The following is a 16,234-nucleotide window of genomic DNA, read 5'->3' as shown; positions in this document are numbered from 1 at the left end:
GTCACAATTCAATGAGCCAAAGAGTGCCCACCAGAATGGGCGCGGCAGCTACCTTCATGTATTTCAGTCAGGAGTTCGCGATAATCAAAAATCACTTGTTGCCCGAGGCGCGAGGCAATGGTCCGACGATGCAAGTCCCCATTGGACGAATGACCAAGGACTGGTTATAGAACTCAACTCTTCGGCAAGTAGATGGGTTAAAGGAGAAAACTTCTGGCACTGTTCACATTTCTTTACGTAACATTCGAAATCGGCTCTCATTGTCAGCCAATAATACCCATGTGTCACAGCTCGATGAGCCAAAGAGTGCCCGCCAAAATGGGCGCCGCAGCTACCTTCATGTATTTCAGTCAAGAGTTCCTCGACTTGGTCCGGATGAACGCATTCTAGGTATGGACCAGAAAGGGATTTTTTGTAAAGCTTTCCTTGCGGATCCAAGTAGTATCGCAGGGCTTTGTTTCGCAACTTGTGCGCGTCTTTCTTGTCCGATGGGAGTTGTTTGGAAGATAAGAATGCAGCAATCTAGTCCATCCAACTCGGTCCTGACTCTATGACATTGACTTAGACTTCCTCTGAAGGGCTAATGCTTGGCTTAGGGATGAAACCCACTTCAATTGTCCGTTTAATCTCTGAGTTAATGGCAGAGGCTAGGCAGACCAAGGCGTCTGCATGTGTGTTCTGATAATGGGTTATTTGGTTCAATTCATGATGGTCAAATTGTGCCAACAAGGAGTTTGCCGTTTTCATATAGGCTGTCATATGATCGTTTTTGGCTGCGTACTCCCCCTTTAGATGATTGATCACCAGTTTTGAATCGCAAAATATAAGCAAACGCCAAGCGCCCAGAAGATGTGCGTTCCGTGAGCCGGTTAGCAAGGCTTCGTATTTGGCCTCATTGTTCGATGCTTTGAAGCCGAGTTTAACGGCCTGCTCGATTATTGCTCCGTCGGGAGCCATGATCACTACTCCGGCCCCACTGCCCCATTGGTTGGATGATCCATCACAATACAACTGCCAAATGTCCCCAACATAAATTCTCCAGTTCAGCTTAGGTTGAGTCTAATCGAACTTATAGTCGGTAAGGCCTCCAGTGAATTCGGCCACAAAGTCGGCAAGGACTTGCCCCTTGATTGAGGTTCTAGGCAGAAACTGAATATCGTACTGGCCAAGTTCGAAAGCCCACTTTGAAATACGGCCCGATGCTTCTGTGCTACGGAGTACTGTCCAGAGGGAGTAGTCCGTTAGTACCCCGATGGTATGCCCCTGAAAGTAATGCATCAGTTTTCTTGCTGCCATGATGAGGGCTAGGATGAGTTTTTCCAATGGGAGGTAGCGTGTTTCGGCGTCAACCATTGCCTTGCTCACATAATAAACAGGCCGCTACTCCCCAAGCTCATCCTTTAATAGTACGGCGCTGACGGCCCAGTCGGAAACTGCCAGATATAAAAGGAGCGGATCGCCGGCCGAGGGTGTTGTCAAGAGTAGGACTGATCGGAGGTAGGTCTTCAGACCTTTAAAAATGGCTTCGCACTCAGAGGTCCATTCAAAAGCTTTACCCTGTCGTAGGGTATACAAGAACTGTCAACAGCAATCAGTGGAACGGCTAATGAACCTATTGAGTGCGGCAGCCATCCCCATCAACTTTTGGACCTCCTTGACTGATTAAGGAGAGCCGAGTTCCAGGATTGCTGTGATTTGCCTCAAGTTGGCTTCGATTTTGTGGTGATTGACAATGTAGCCCAGGAATTTGTTGGAACCAATCCCAAATGCACATTTGGAAGCATTCAGCTTCATTTTGTATTTGTGTAAAATGCCGAATGTCTCTTGCAGATCGGCTAGGTGAGTCTGCTCTTCTTTAGACTTGACCACCATATCGTCAATGTATACTTCCATCGTTCGGCCGAGTTGCTCCTTAAACATGGTAGTGACCAATCTTTGGTAAGTTACCCTGACATTCTTCAGCCCAAAAGGCATAACCTTATAGCAGTAGGTTCCTCTTGGGGTGAGGAATACAATTTTGTCTTGGTCTTCCGGGTGCATTACAATTTGATGCTAGCCTCTGTAGGCATCGAGAAAGCTCATACACTAATGACGCACCGTGGCATCCACGAGTTGGTCTATTCTGGGGAAGGGAAAACAATCCTTGGGACAAGCTTTATTTAAGTCCGTGAAATCCACATAAACACGCCAAGTCCCATTTTTCTTCTTTACAACCACTGTATTTGACAGCCATGTTGGGTAGGTGACTTCCCGGATTGCCCCGGCATTAAGCAGCCGGTCAACTTCTTCAACAACGGCGGCAATGTGTTCTGCGGCTGAACACTGGCTTTTCTGAATAATCGGCTTGCGTTTGGGGTCAACATTTAAACGATGCTGAGAAAAAGATGGATCTACCCCCGCCATCTCATACGACGACCATGCAAATACATCAAGGTTGCTGAAGTAAGAAGGTAATTAGCTGTTGTCTGTCGGCTTTATTCAGGGAGGTGCTGACTATGAAGAACCTATCAGGATTCCCATTGATTTCAACTCGATCCAGGGCTTCCGTGGTCTTTTCACTTGGGAGCCGCCCAACATCGTCGAGGCTCTCAAGATCCGGCACCTCAATAGAATTCACTTCCAGCTCTCTTGGAGTCTCCGCGGCAAGGAGATAACATACTTGTGCCGATTTCTGGGAACCACGGATTTGTTCAATGCCGCGCTCAGTCGAGAAGGAAGCAGTTGATGATAGGTGCTTGGAACGGCCTGTATTGTATGCAGCCAAGTTCATCCCATGATGAGATTATACAGCGAAGGGAGCTTGACAACCAAAAACTCTACATCTACTGATCGGGAGCCCGCTCGAACAGGTAGTGTGATTTTGCCCAACGGGTATTCTGGATTTGTGTTGAAGCCGAATAATGGATAATGGGCCGGAGACAAGTCCGACTCAATGAAGCCGAGTTTAATGAAGGTCTTGTAGTACATAACCTCCGAAGTACTCCCCAGGTCAATGAGAACCCGTTCGACGGTGAATCTGTTAACGCGTAGTTCGATTACCAGGAGATCAATGTGGGGGAGTGTTACGCCGACCAAATCGGAGTCATCGAAAGAAATACCCGTAGCTTCGTGGGGGCATTTTGCCGGTGTGATTTGCTCTTGGCGGTTAGGATGTGACTGAATTGTATGCACCGCAGAAGCCGTTGGCAGGCTATATATCATATGAATTACGCCAAGCAGTGGTGACTTCGGCCGCAAAGCAACTATTTTGGTTGAGTTCTCCTTTTGGGCGTATTGCTTAAGCCGACCGTCCTGTACCAACTCGTCAAGGTGATCCTTCAACGTGTAACAACTGTTGGTATCATGACCGTGGTCCTTGTGATATTTGCATCGCTTATCCCGTCTCCTCGTGTCGGGAGGTCCCACTATTTTGGACGGCCACTTAAAGAACGGCAAGTGTTGAACCTTAGCTATGACCATACTGATTGGCTCTAATAACTCTGTATATTTCTTGTCGGCACGTCTAGCACGCCTGCTATCCACTTGAAGCTGCTCACTAGCTCGGTATAGACATTGGTCATTTGATTGGCGTGAATCCCGTCTTTTATCTCGTTTAGCCCGGTTCCGTGATTCAGGGCTCCGTGGTGGCACAACGTTCATAGGCCACACGATTTCAAGCGAGGCCGACTTAGTGGCGTTGTGCCCGGCTTTGACCCGTAGGGCATCATCTTCTACTTTGCAGTATTCCTTAACTTTTTTCATCAACGACCAGACCGTTTTTGGGGGCCGTCTGGTCAAAGAGCTGCAGAGGGCGCTGTCTGGATGTAACCCCATTTTGAAGGTGGTGATGGCCATGGAGTCATTGTAGACATCATCTACTAGGTTAAAACATTCCTAATGCCGTGCCGAATATGCCCAAAGAGTTTTCCCTTGTTGAATCTGCATTGCCCAGAGAGAATCGGCTTGCTTCGATTGGACCTCGTTAGTGATAAACCTTGCCTTTAAGGATTTTTGGAGTTGGTGGAAGCTCTTGATCGATGTTGGCTTTAGTTTATAATACCACCTAACAGCTAATGGTCCCAAATTGCTCGGAAATATTCGACACATAAGGGCCTCGTCGTCTGCATGAAGCATCATGGCTTACTTGTAATGGCGAATGTGATCGGTGGGGTCTGATTTACCATCATACAAGGTGAATGACGGTGCTTTGAACTTTTTGGGTAGCATTGCTCTTGCAATCCGTCGTACAAAAGGGTTATGTTGATTCTCTTCATCTGAATCATTTCTTCTTCGCTTTTTCCGTGCACGCGGACTTCCCTTAGAAGAACTGGAAATGTCGACTCGTCCCTTCTTTGTAGATTCTGGGATGATGGGTCAGAGCCACTGCTACTATCATTTCTTCGAATTCAAGATCGTCAACCATCATTTCTCAGAGGTCGTCCTGGGTCTTAGCGCGCGACTTGTTGAGATTTTTTCACCTCCAAGGCCAAATCTTGTCAAAGGCGCTTGTTCTCAGCCATCATGTTTTCCAACCTTTGTTCGTTTTGCTTTTCTTGCTCCATAATCGCTTGCATTGTCTCATGTGCTGATGTTGAGGGTGAATCAAAGTTTAAGGCCCTTCTCACGGTAATATTCGCTGGCCAAAGCATATTGCTTGGAGTGGTTTCATCTTGTGGCGTAGGGTCACCAGCAACTGCCGGAGGATATTCCGTCACGCCTGCCATGGATATGCTTGAGTATTCCCACAGACGGCGCCAGTTGTGTAGAAGTATTTCGGAAATACTCTTTAAGTCCTGGAGGGCGCTTGTGATCCACAACTAGTCACCTGAAAAAGAATGAACACTCCGATCGGGGGTGCCGAAATTAGCACTCCGACGGTTAAGTCAGTCTCTGCTCTCTTGTTTGCTTCTTTCTTAAGTTAAGTTTTTTAGTTCTCACATACCTTTCTTTGGTTGATGTTCTTCTATTTATGTCTTTTCTTGGACCTCAGGGTTGGGCCCACCTTTAATCCATCATGTAATTATTTACTCGGCCACATTTGTTGCAAACTACTCTTCATTCGGCTCCTTGCTCAACTGGCTATACGGCCGATTAGGATACTTCTGGGTTTGTATAAGACGAGGCCGAACAAAAATGTATATATCTCGACTCCCCAAGTTCACTTATTCGTCCTCTTTGCATCCCCTGATACTCGGCTCCCACATCCACACATATCTCAAAATCAGTGAAGTCTAGGTTTTTCAAAATCTCATTCCTCTAATAATATATTTATGAATATTATTATTATAATTATTCATAAAACGGTACATTTGTTTTTATTATCAAAAAGAAGATTAATGATAGTTTCTTGAAAATTATAATGATGAACTATTAATATCACATAAGTCTTTCATTTGGGCAAAACTTAGGTATATCTATTGTCCACTCGTCAAGAATCACTTATGTCGGTCTAAATTAATTTATGCAACTTTTCAGTTAGTCACATTACCTTTGGGTATTCAATTCTAATCTGTCAAATTACATAAGCTACATTACCCTACCCAGTTCATAATTATTTGAAAGTGACTCTCCTTTGGGTTAGTCTCAATCTCCTAATTACAACTGTAATTAAGAATATTATCGACATTAATGTTACCCTTTTAACAGTTCTTTTATGTAGTTCTATATTCATAAGTTTTAAAAATCTAGGCCGCTTTTGCAGCTACTAAATTAGTAAACCCTATGACTACGGAACTAACTAACAATATTCTATATTCATTATTTTGAGTTATTTAATTATCATTAATTCAATCACTATTTTAATGAAATTAACTCTCGATGAACATGAATATATATATATCAAATTATGCAATATGACAATCATAAATATCTCATATAATGGTCAACAAGAATTACACCTTAATATGAATTAACTATTTCAATATTTAATATTCAATGTTATAAAATTATGAGTCTGAATCCTCTGTCATACTTTCCTACAGGGTTTCCTGCAGTGCCCCAAAATGACGTCCTTTTGGGAAAAAATTTCCAAAAAAAAAAAAAAAGAAAAACAGCAAAACAGAACGCACCACTGTCATCGTCTATCTATCTCTCTCTCCCTCTCTCTCTCTCTCTCTCTAAGCAAAACCCACATTAGTTAGAACACAAAACCCACATCAGTTAGAACACATTCATGGACTCTACAGCCACAAGAAGGCCTTGTTTCCATTGAAGAAGATGAACAACAGAACACACCACCATTGAAGAAGATGATGGTCTTGCCTCTGTAGCAGACATGGAAGCTGGGTTCTCTGGAAACAACAAGAAGAAGCCTATATGCAAACAATATAAGGAAATGTGTAGGTTCCATTGCTACAACTTCCAACAATGGTAGTAAGATGAACAACAATGGCGAAAAAAAATTCCTAACCATGATATGGTATTTGCGTCCTTGAGTGATAAATTAGAACGTGACATTGAGTTCTCAGTGAAACAAATTAAACATAAAAAATACAGGAAACAAAAAAGAATTCAAATTAGAACATGAAAATTCAATAGCAAACACAAGTAATCCAAAAAACAAATCTAAAATTTGAATCAAGAGATCATAATTGATGTTATCAAGCAAGCTTACTAAGACCCAATTGACAGGCCCAAGGAGAGAGATATACACAAAACCCATAGCCGAGAGCCCCCTTTTCTCTTGATTCAAATTTCAGATCTAAGGAGAGAGAAAGATAAACAAAACCCAACCTAATTGACAAACCCAGGGTTTCATCTAATTTCCGTAGGCAAATAAGAAAAATAGGAAAAAAAATAATAAAGAAATAAATGTGTTTGGAAGCCGAGAAAAATAAGGGAAATTCTACTATTTGAAGTTAAAAGAAGTAGCCATACAATGCAATACAAAAGCTAAAACAGAAAAACAAAGAAATCGATCAACCGATATATATATATATATATATATATTACATATCTGTTCTTCTTGATTGATAAAAATGGGAAAATCACTATAAGGAATTCTGGGTTTGACTAGAGCCATAGAAATCGACGAGTCTCTGCAAAATCGAGATCTAGGTTTTGAGAAGAACAATGTGGTCGGCGGTTTCTTGGAACAACTGCGCGGCCTTTCTCTCTCGGTCGTGGATGGGTATAAGGCTTTTTAGAGCTTTTAATTTCTCAGAAACCGAAGATTCGACATTGATTAGTGTTGTTGAGTTCTTATGATGATTATAAGGTTTGTGAAGGCATGTCTCTTTCTCGTCCTTCTCATGTGTAACGACCCCAAAATCTGTATCCGAAATTACTTTTAAGTCCTTGTGGGCTTAAAGTATTTTAATTTAATGATATCTGTTCAAATTGAGGAATTATCTGTTGAGCCACGGCTTTAAAATTGACATTACCAACCTTTATGGGTTCAGAAATCAAAATTGAGTACTTGGGTATGTTAATGGCAATTTTTAGAACTATTTGGGAAAATTAATTGGAATTCTAATTTGTCTGATTCATTAATGCATGTTTAGGTGGTTAATTTTGTACTGCAAATTGGAGACCTTAGAGGCTTCAGAAACCGGAACAGAGGACATATTTATGATCAGCATAATTTTTAGAGTCATCTGGGAAGTTTAATTGAAATTTAATTTTGCGCGATTCGTAAGGGCGTGTTTGGCCCTATAATGGCATTGATATGGACCTAAGGTCGTTCTGTCCCTAGTAATAAACGTGGGACCGAGGCCATTATGATATGAATTGTTATGTCCCTATTAATGCAGTGATACATTTTCCTACTGTTAATAGTTAATACTGACGTTCTGTTATCTGCAAGTTAACTATCCGAATTCATGATGAACAAATGGAACATATGTGTATTATGGAACAATGATATCTTTGTGTATCTGGAATCATTCTGTTTTGTTAATAATGGGCCCAAGGCCAATCTGTTGATATCTGGGCCTGAGGCCGCTCTGCATAATATATCTGGGCTTATAGCCGTTCTATATTATCTGTGGGCTTACAGTCGATCTGTATTATATCTGGGCTTACAGCCGTTCTGTATTATATCTGGGCTTATAGCCGTTCTGTATTATATCTGGGCTTATAGCCGATCTGTATTATTTCTGGGCTTATAGCCGTTCTGCATTATCTGTGGGCTTACAGCTGATCTATATTATATCTGGGCTTACAGCCGTTCTATATTATGTATGGGCTTATAGCCGATCTGTATTATATCTGGGCTTATAGCCGTTCTGTATTATCTGTGGGCTTACAGCCGATCTGTATTATATCTGGGCTTACAGCCGTTCTGTATTATATCTGGGCTTATAGCCATTCTGTATTATCTCTAGGCTTACAGCCGTCCTGTATCATATCTGGGCTTATAGCCGCTCTGAATTATATATGGGCCTGAGGCCGTTCTATGTTATATGTGGGTCTGAGGCCATTTTAAAAGATGATTATGTATAAGATCTGTGTACAGTTTGATATGCATATTTACATTCTCTAAGTCTATGCTCAATTAATTAACCTCCTTACATTGCTATTATTCACTAAGCCTTGCTCACTCCGTTTTTATGAATATTTCTGTAGGTGAGTCGTTGGAGATTGACACTAGAATGGTTTTGAGGTCTACCTGTCTGTCAAGTCGCCTGGGGTACGCCTCCGTGTTGAGGCCTTAATTTGTGTTGGGAGTCATATAAATTATTAAGTCTTATGTAAGTGTGTGTGAGGTCTATATAAATTCTGTGATTGTATGTGTAACTCTGGGAATGTATTTAAATGCTCGAATCTAATTAAACCATCGTGTATGCACAAGCTCAATGGATGTTGTCTTTTATTGATATTGCTTCCGCTTAAGGCCCCGTATGTGTTTAAATATTATTCTAAATTCTATTTGAGACCTATGTACGGGCCGGTCATGAACCAAACTTTTAGGGGCGGGTTTGGGTCGTGACATCATGGGCCTGGACATGGTGTTCTTTTGCCTTGAGCTCGTGGAGACAGAGAAGACAGAGACAGATAGAGAAGAGAGAATGAGACTGAAAAGCAAAATAAGAAAATAAAAAAATGTCCGAAACGACGTCGTTTTGGACCACCGCAGAGACAACCGTAGGGAAGTACAGCAGATGATCCGGACTCTAAAATTATATCATGATATCAAATTTAAATCATGAAAATATATAAATATTAATAATAATGTGTACATAATCAGACAAGGTAAAACATAATTCTCTACCGTAATACAATCAAATAAATATATTTATTTAAGAAACCGAATGATTCAACAAAATTCTGAAATTACTTTTAATTCTAGAATTACTTTTAAAAAGGACAAGTGGTGAAGTCCATTAAAAATATTAAAACATCACAATACTCTTCTTTGTTCCACCAATCTAAATATAAATATTAGATTTGAGTCTAGCAAATTGCATTCTTTAATGACTAGTTTTATGGAGAAAGTACAAGTTCGCAAATGCTTTGAGTTTAAAATTTCAGTTGGTTTTGGTTCATCGAGAAAGAAAGTACAGATTGATTCATAAATAAATGATTATTCTAATGTGTATTGATTCACAAAACTTTAGGTTCCGATACCACATGTAAAAAATTAATGTATATGTAACCATAATAATAATGCGGAATTGAACTTTGTAGGATCTTGAATTCAATACAATTCAAGAATAAAACGAACATACCTTTGTCAGTCATTGAATTAAAGAAGTTAAAAAAATATCCCTAATAGTTGAACCTCGAATTCTTGGTTCACCTTCTTCTCTCTGTCTCTCTTAATTAAGATGACTATAGAACTTAGAGTAATAGAAAAAATACTTATATCATGAAAGGAGAGTCACCCATCTTAATATAGAGAAGAGAAAATGGTCAGATAAACTCTATCACAAAAATTTTTGTCCATCAAAGTTTCCTTCTTAATTACTAAACTTTATCTCAAATTAATTGTGGAGTCTAAATAAAATAAAACATGTAAAAATATGTAAGCTATTGAGCCACACCAGAAAATAAATCCAACGGCACCATTTTTTCTGAGTTAAAAACAAAAAAAACAAACAAACAAAAAAACATGTGGATGCACTGGATGCCTTGTTGATTTGGAGAACTCGCATTGTTAAAATGTCTTTTTCTTTGTCTAATTAATAGGTGATACGATAAGATTTGAATGTTTTATAAGCTACAAATGCAAAATTCGTATGGATCTTTATTCATTCAAATTGTGAGTTCCACCATATAAGAATTGAATTTGAATATGACATTATTTTTCTGTATGTGCATGAATTATGTGTAGTTATTTTGACTATTGCACATGCTTCATTCTAGTTCTAACCACCATTGTAAAACATAATTCTGGCCAACAACTTCAACACTAGCGGTCATATACAATGGATAAAACTCTTGCTTACATAAAAAGGTCTAAGAGAGACAGTAGATAGAAAATCTAATAAGATTTTTGCATTTACAAACAAGACATATTTTCATCAATAATATTAAGTTTTTCTCTAGTGAGAATTTTCTTGTTTTTTGAATATTGATGTTGGTTGTATCCAATCCTCTCATAGAACTCGGAAAATTGGCATAGAACCAAAGAGGCCCATTAATTTGAGGAACTGAATGCATGCCAAAAATTAGTTTCTATTAATTAATCGAATCCAAAATGAATTTGGTTGTAGTTAATTCATTTTGATAGCTATGAGTTCTATTTCTACGGTTGCATTTGGTTCATATATTTAGGAAGAGATTTAGAAAAGAAAAAAAAAATATATAGATAAAATTTGAGTAAAATATAATTAAATTTCACACATATTTTTCCTTTTCCTCTCAAAATTCCTCTCAAAATCCATGAACCAAACATAGGTAGTTCAATTTCCATTCTTTGAGTTTTCTCTCTCAAAACCTCTTTATGACTCAGAGATTTGTTTTTTTAACTGGAAAAGAAAATTAATTGCATTGTACTCACAAATGAATGAGTGTCTTGTTAACATGTTCCCACATGTTAAGAAAGTAATAATTGACATTAACCACCTTCTTTCATATATGTGATATTGAACAAAACTAGAAATAAATTTAGTGTTTTTCCATAAATTAATAAATGTAATATATTTCTTTTACGTGGACAAAAATATCCCATTCTTGGGATAGGAAGTTGACAATTAATAAGTTTTAAAGCTGTGGTTGTGAACTATGTCTCCAAACAATGAATAACAAATCATGGTTTCACTAATATTTACTCTTGTTATAACAAGTTTGATGAAAATCATACTTTTCATCGTTGTGCAATTTCGTGTAATTGAAAAGCAAGATGGAGACATAGAGAAAGGACAACTCAAGCTCTTTATGTTGTGTTTAGTTGAGAGATTTGAGAAAGGATTTGAAAAGGAAAAGAAAAAAAATGTGTGAAACTATGTGAAATATAGGCATGTTTTATTCACATTTCACCTACATTTTCTATTTCCCTTTCCAAATACAGCATTAATAAACTTCACAATGAGAGCATTTAGAATGAAGAATACCGTGTGATGGATAGGAATTGTATAATCCTCATGAAACCAAGTCTACTTCATGAACATGTCTTAGAAATAAATTTGCAAATGTTGTACACCTATTTTTTTTTTTTTTTTAGGGAAATCATCTCACCCTTCCGCAGGTCCAAGGCAGCGCCCCATGAGGAGATCACCAGGGTGTCCTGTTGTCCGTTCCGAGTAAGAGACTATAACCTGGAAGCTTGTCCCGACCTCCCAAGACAAGCTTCAATTAAGTCAGGACTCGCACAGCGAGGAGATCACCAGGGTGCCCTGTTGTCCGTTCCGAGTTAGAGACTATAACCTGGAAGGTTGTCCCGACCTCCCAAGGCAAGCTTCAATTAAGTCAGGACTCGCACAGCGGGGGAGCATTAAACCCACACCAAGTAGCTAATTAGGCATCCTTGAGGTCCAACCTCCTAACCAACAGTGCTTCACCCAGCAGATTGGCCCAAGGGGAGAATTGAACTTGTGACCTTGAGGCTTAAACCCCAAGGCCTTACACTTTGGTTGTTCGACAACAAGATTTAATTATTATGAAGATAATGCCCAATACACCTTGTTTGGAAGACTATAGGCTCACATCAAAATATTCGATCGTGGTTTAATGTTAGTTAAAATCAACAAAGATGTTTTTGTCTCGTTTCAAAGGGCTAATGAGTGGATTAGTTCACGAAACATAAGTGCTTTATCAATTCAATGAAACTGCAATGTTGACGCAAATGGGCGAAAAAAATCAGCTCAATACCAAACAAATTGGATGCAGAGTTAACAGAAAATCACGGTGCAGCGACAGTCATGATCAGCTATTTTTATTTTGGTATGCAAATGATTGTCACAGAACAAATTGCTACAATTTACTTCGCAGTTTTGTATTTAAGGATCCTAAAACAGGACATTGCTGGCTAACCTTACCTAAGTAAGGATGAAAACCAAAGACAAAGCACACTCAGGCAGTGTCCACAACTTTGTGATGTAGTTGTAGTGTTTTTTTTTTTTTATCTTTTCTAATTTATATAAAAGATTCTGATTGTTATTGGTAAAAAGTTTGAGTGAAGTTTTTAATCTTTTCCTAATTCATTCGTCTTTCAAGATTTAAAAGCCACAGTACTTGGACTACAATTGTCAATTGGTGTCATGGTCTAAAACTTTAGGCCCAATTTGAAAGACCCCCAAATTTACCCTGTTCAAAAGCCCAATTATGTTTTATCTAAAAAAAAAAATCGTATTAGTGATAAAAAAAATCTCCCTTTTGATAGGCCCAACCATAAATTATTTTAATCGTCTCCCCCCCCCCCCCCAAAAAAAAAAAAAAAAAAAAAAAAAAAAAAAAAAAAAAAAAAAAACTCTTTGTAGAAAGTAAAGATTGAAAAAAAAAATTAATTTATCCAATGACCCATTAAAAAACAAAAACCTCTCTGTTTAAAAAACAAAAAGCTCTCTAAAAAAATTCTTAGGCAAAGGCCCAAATAAAAAAATAGATAATATTAGGAATATTAAATTTTCTATCAAATAAATGATCAAATGTCTCATATGGATGTTGAATTCATATTTTTATAGACTTCACACCCATATGAGATATTTGATCATTTATTTGGAAGAAAATTTAAGACCTATAGCATTTTTCTAAAAAAATTCATTATCTAAGGCCTCTAATAATATAACCTCTAAATAAACCCCCTAATTGAGTTAAAAATTATTAACTATAAAAATCAAAGAGTAAAATGAATTTTACAAAAAATAATTTACAATGTAAAAAATTAATAAATATTATTATTCAAATATAAAAAGTCTCTATTGAAGTTCTTTTACGCTGTGTTTGATTAGAAGATTTAGAAAACGATTTGGAATAGGAAAATGAAAGGAAAATGAAAAATATAGGTGAAATGTAAATAAAATATACTTACGCTGTGTTTGGTTAGGAGATTTAAGAAGGAATTTAGAAAGAAAAAAAGAAAAAAATAGATAAAATATGAATAAAATATACTTATATTTTATCTAGTTTCATACATATTTTCTCTTTACTTTTCCAAATTTCTTTCTAAACCTTTTAATTAAACACAACGTTATGTTTCACTCAGTTTTATATATATATATATTTTTATTATTAAATTATTTTTTAAATCTTTCCACCAAACACGGGCTCAGCAATGGTTGAGCAAGGCCAGCCGGACCCGTAGCTTATGGAGCTCGATTATGATTTTCATTTTTTATTTTTATAATTTTTTATATTTATTAGTAAAAAATTGGAGTTTGGAAAAAAGTGAGGTGCAATTCCATTTATCAGAAATGATTTGATTGAAGATATCATGTCGGCATGTTATTTGCCCATCGTGATGATTTATCTTAAATTGATTAAATATTAATAATCACATAATTATAATTATATATATATATATATATATTTTATAAATAACAAATGATAAATATAATTTTAAAAGGTGATTTGTGATTATCTAAATAAGTGTATTTTTTGACTTTTTATGAAATATGAATTAGGTATGAGTTGAGTTTAAAGTGATATGTTAGCGAGATTATGTGACTTAAATAAGATGATGTGATTCAAATAAGATAGTGACTTTTTGACTTTTTAACTTTTTTAGATCATGTAAAACAAGGCCTAGAATGTTTATCTCTTAAGGTAAATATGATTTCATAATATGATTATTGATATTTGATTAATTTAATTTTTTTTGCATGAATAATCTACTTGATGGGACACATAAGATACATAGTTTGAAGGGTAAATTACACTTACATCCCATGAGATTTGGGTTTAACACATATTATCACTTGACGTTTAGGAAATTACACTAACCCCCTATCATTATAATTATTTAGACGGAATGAAAATATTGAACTCATGTGCTCTCTCTTTTCTTGTTTTGCTTTACTTCTTTCTTTTTTTTCCCTTCCCTTTGCTTTGCCTTTATTTATTTACCTTTATTTATTTTATTTTTTTTGTTCAAATGTAATTTCATCTATTTTTCTAGTTGTTATTTTTTATATATGCATGGGGTTTGTGAAATGAGACTATTAATTACATGGGTGAGAATCTAATTTTTAGAACGTCAAGAGATAGACTGTAATTAGATCAAATCTTATAAGCGTCCATGTAATTTATCCTAGTTCGAATCACTGTCAAGGGAGAATCCACTATGAAAAAAAAAAAAAAAAACTTTAGGGCATGTTTAATTTGTCTCTCAAAACATATTTTTGAAAAAAAAAATTTCTAAAAACATGTTTGGTTGAAAATTAATTTAAAAAAAAAAAATCCAAAACCACTTTTCTTTTCACTACACATCAATCAATTACCTTTCTCTCTCATCTCTCATTCTTAATCACTTTTTTTTTCATACTCATCTATTCAATAACAAAAAATCAAAATCAAAAAATCAAATTATTCCAAACTCCAAAACTATTTTCAAAATATACAACTAAACATATTCTCAAATCTTCTAAACTCTCTCTAGAAAATTATTTTTTAAATAATATCTCAAAACACGAACCAAACAATACCTTAAATACAATTTGAAAAAAAATATTATTGAAAAGTATAGAAGAGATACATTCGAATTAAGTGTTTGAATAATTGCAATGTCAAGAACATATAAATCGCTTATAGAACATAACGCACATAGATTAGATTTTACGGGGAGTACATTTTCTAAAAATCTTATTCATGCGTTTACTTTTGGAAATTATATCATGTCATTTCAAAATTTTTTTTTTTTTTTTTTTGAAAATTATATCACACTCTTTTAAATTTTTAATTATATAATAAATGACTCATTTTATTAATAAATTATTAAGTCAATTAATAATTTTTGATGATATCAAAAATATTTTTTAATTAACAATTCTAATAATTTTATTATTACAAAAAATAATAGTTAAGAATTTTTTTTTTGTGTTAATTTTGTTAAATAAAAAATTATAACATTTCTAAGATCATAAGAAACAATTTATATTTTAAACAAATCTCATTAAATATATTGCAATTTGCTTTTTATTTTTCGTCCTACGAGTTAATGAACTTATTTGAGATGATTGCCTTTACGCTCCATTTGGATTGTAGGATAAGAAAATTAAAGCAAAAGAAAAAAAGAAAAAAAAAAAAAGGTTAGGAGAAAAATATAACAAAAAGTCCTTTTTCTTCTTTTATATTTTAAAAATTATTTTTTTGGTCATTTTTCACTAAATCACTCAATTAAAAAAAAAAAAAAAATAGAACATGGGGGGCTTGGTGTAGGTTATTTTATGCTAAAAATTGATAATTAGAAAATAGAAATTTTTGTCTAATAAGTCATAACTAAATATTGCACTAAATAATTTATCACAAATTTTTAAATTAAAATAAGTTTATAAGTTACTTGTATAATCCAATTTGTCTTATGCTTAATGAAAATGCCCAGCTTTGTTTGGCATTAGTTTTTTGGTTAAAAAAAAACACACACACACACACACATACAAGTTAATAAAACAAAATATCATATCTAAATCATAATTATTTTACTCTCTCTCTTATAAAAAAAAATTTCAAAAACATTAAACCAAGCAAACATTTAATACCAAACTAAAATAACTAAAAAAAAATCAAAAAATCAACTAAAAAATTAATGAGACATTCACACACAAGTCCTAGTTTATGAACTTATACTCTATTAAGTCCTAACTAAAACTAGATTTTCAAGTTCTATTAAATTTTTAATAGTCGGAATTGCTCTTCAAATAATGATTGTTCATCATTT

The sequence above is a fragment of the Camellia sinensis genome, chromosome 14 (assembly GCF_055761805.1).
Source record: "Camellia sinensis isolate YWXY chromosome 14, ASM5576180v1, whole genome shotgun sequence".
Taxonomy (NCBI): domain Eukaryota; kingdom Viridiplantae; phylum Streptophyta; class Magnoliopsida; order Ericales; family Theaceae; genus Camellia; species Camellia sinensis.
Note: the sequence above shows the minus strand (reverse complement) of the source record.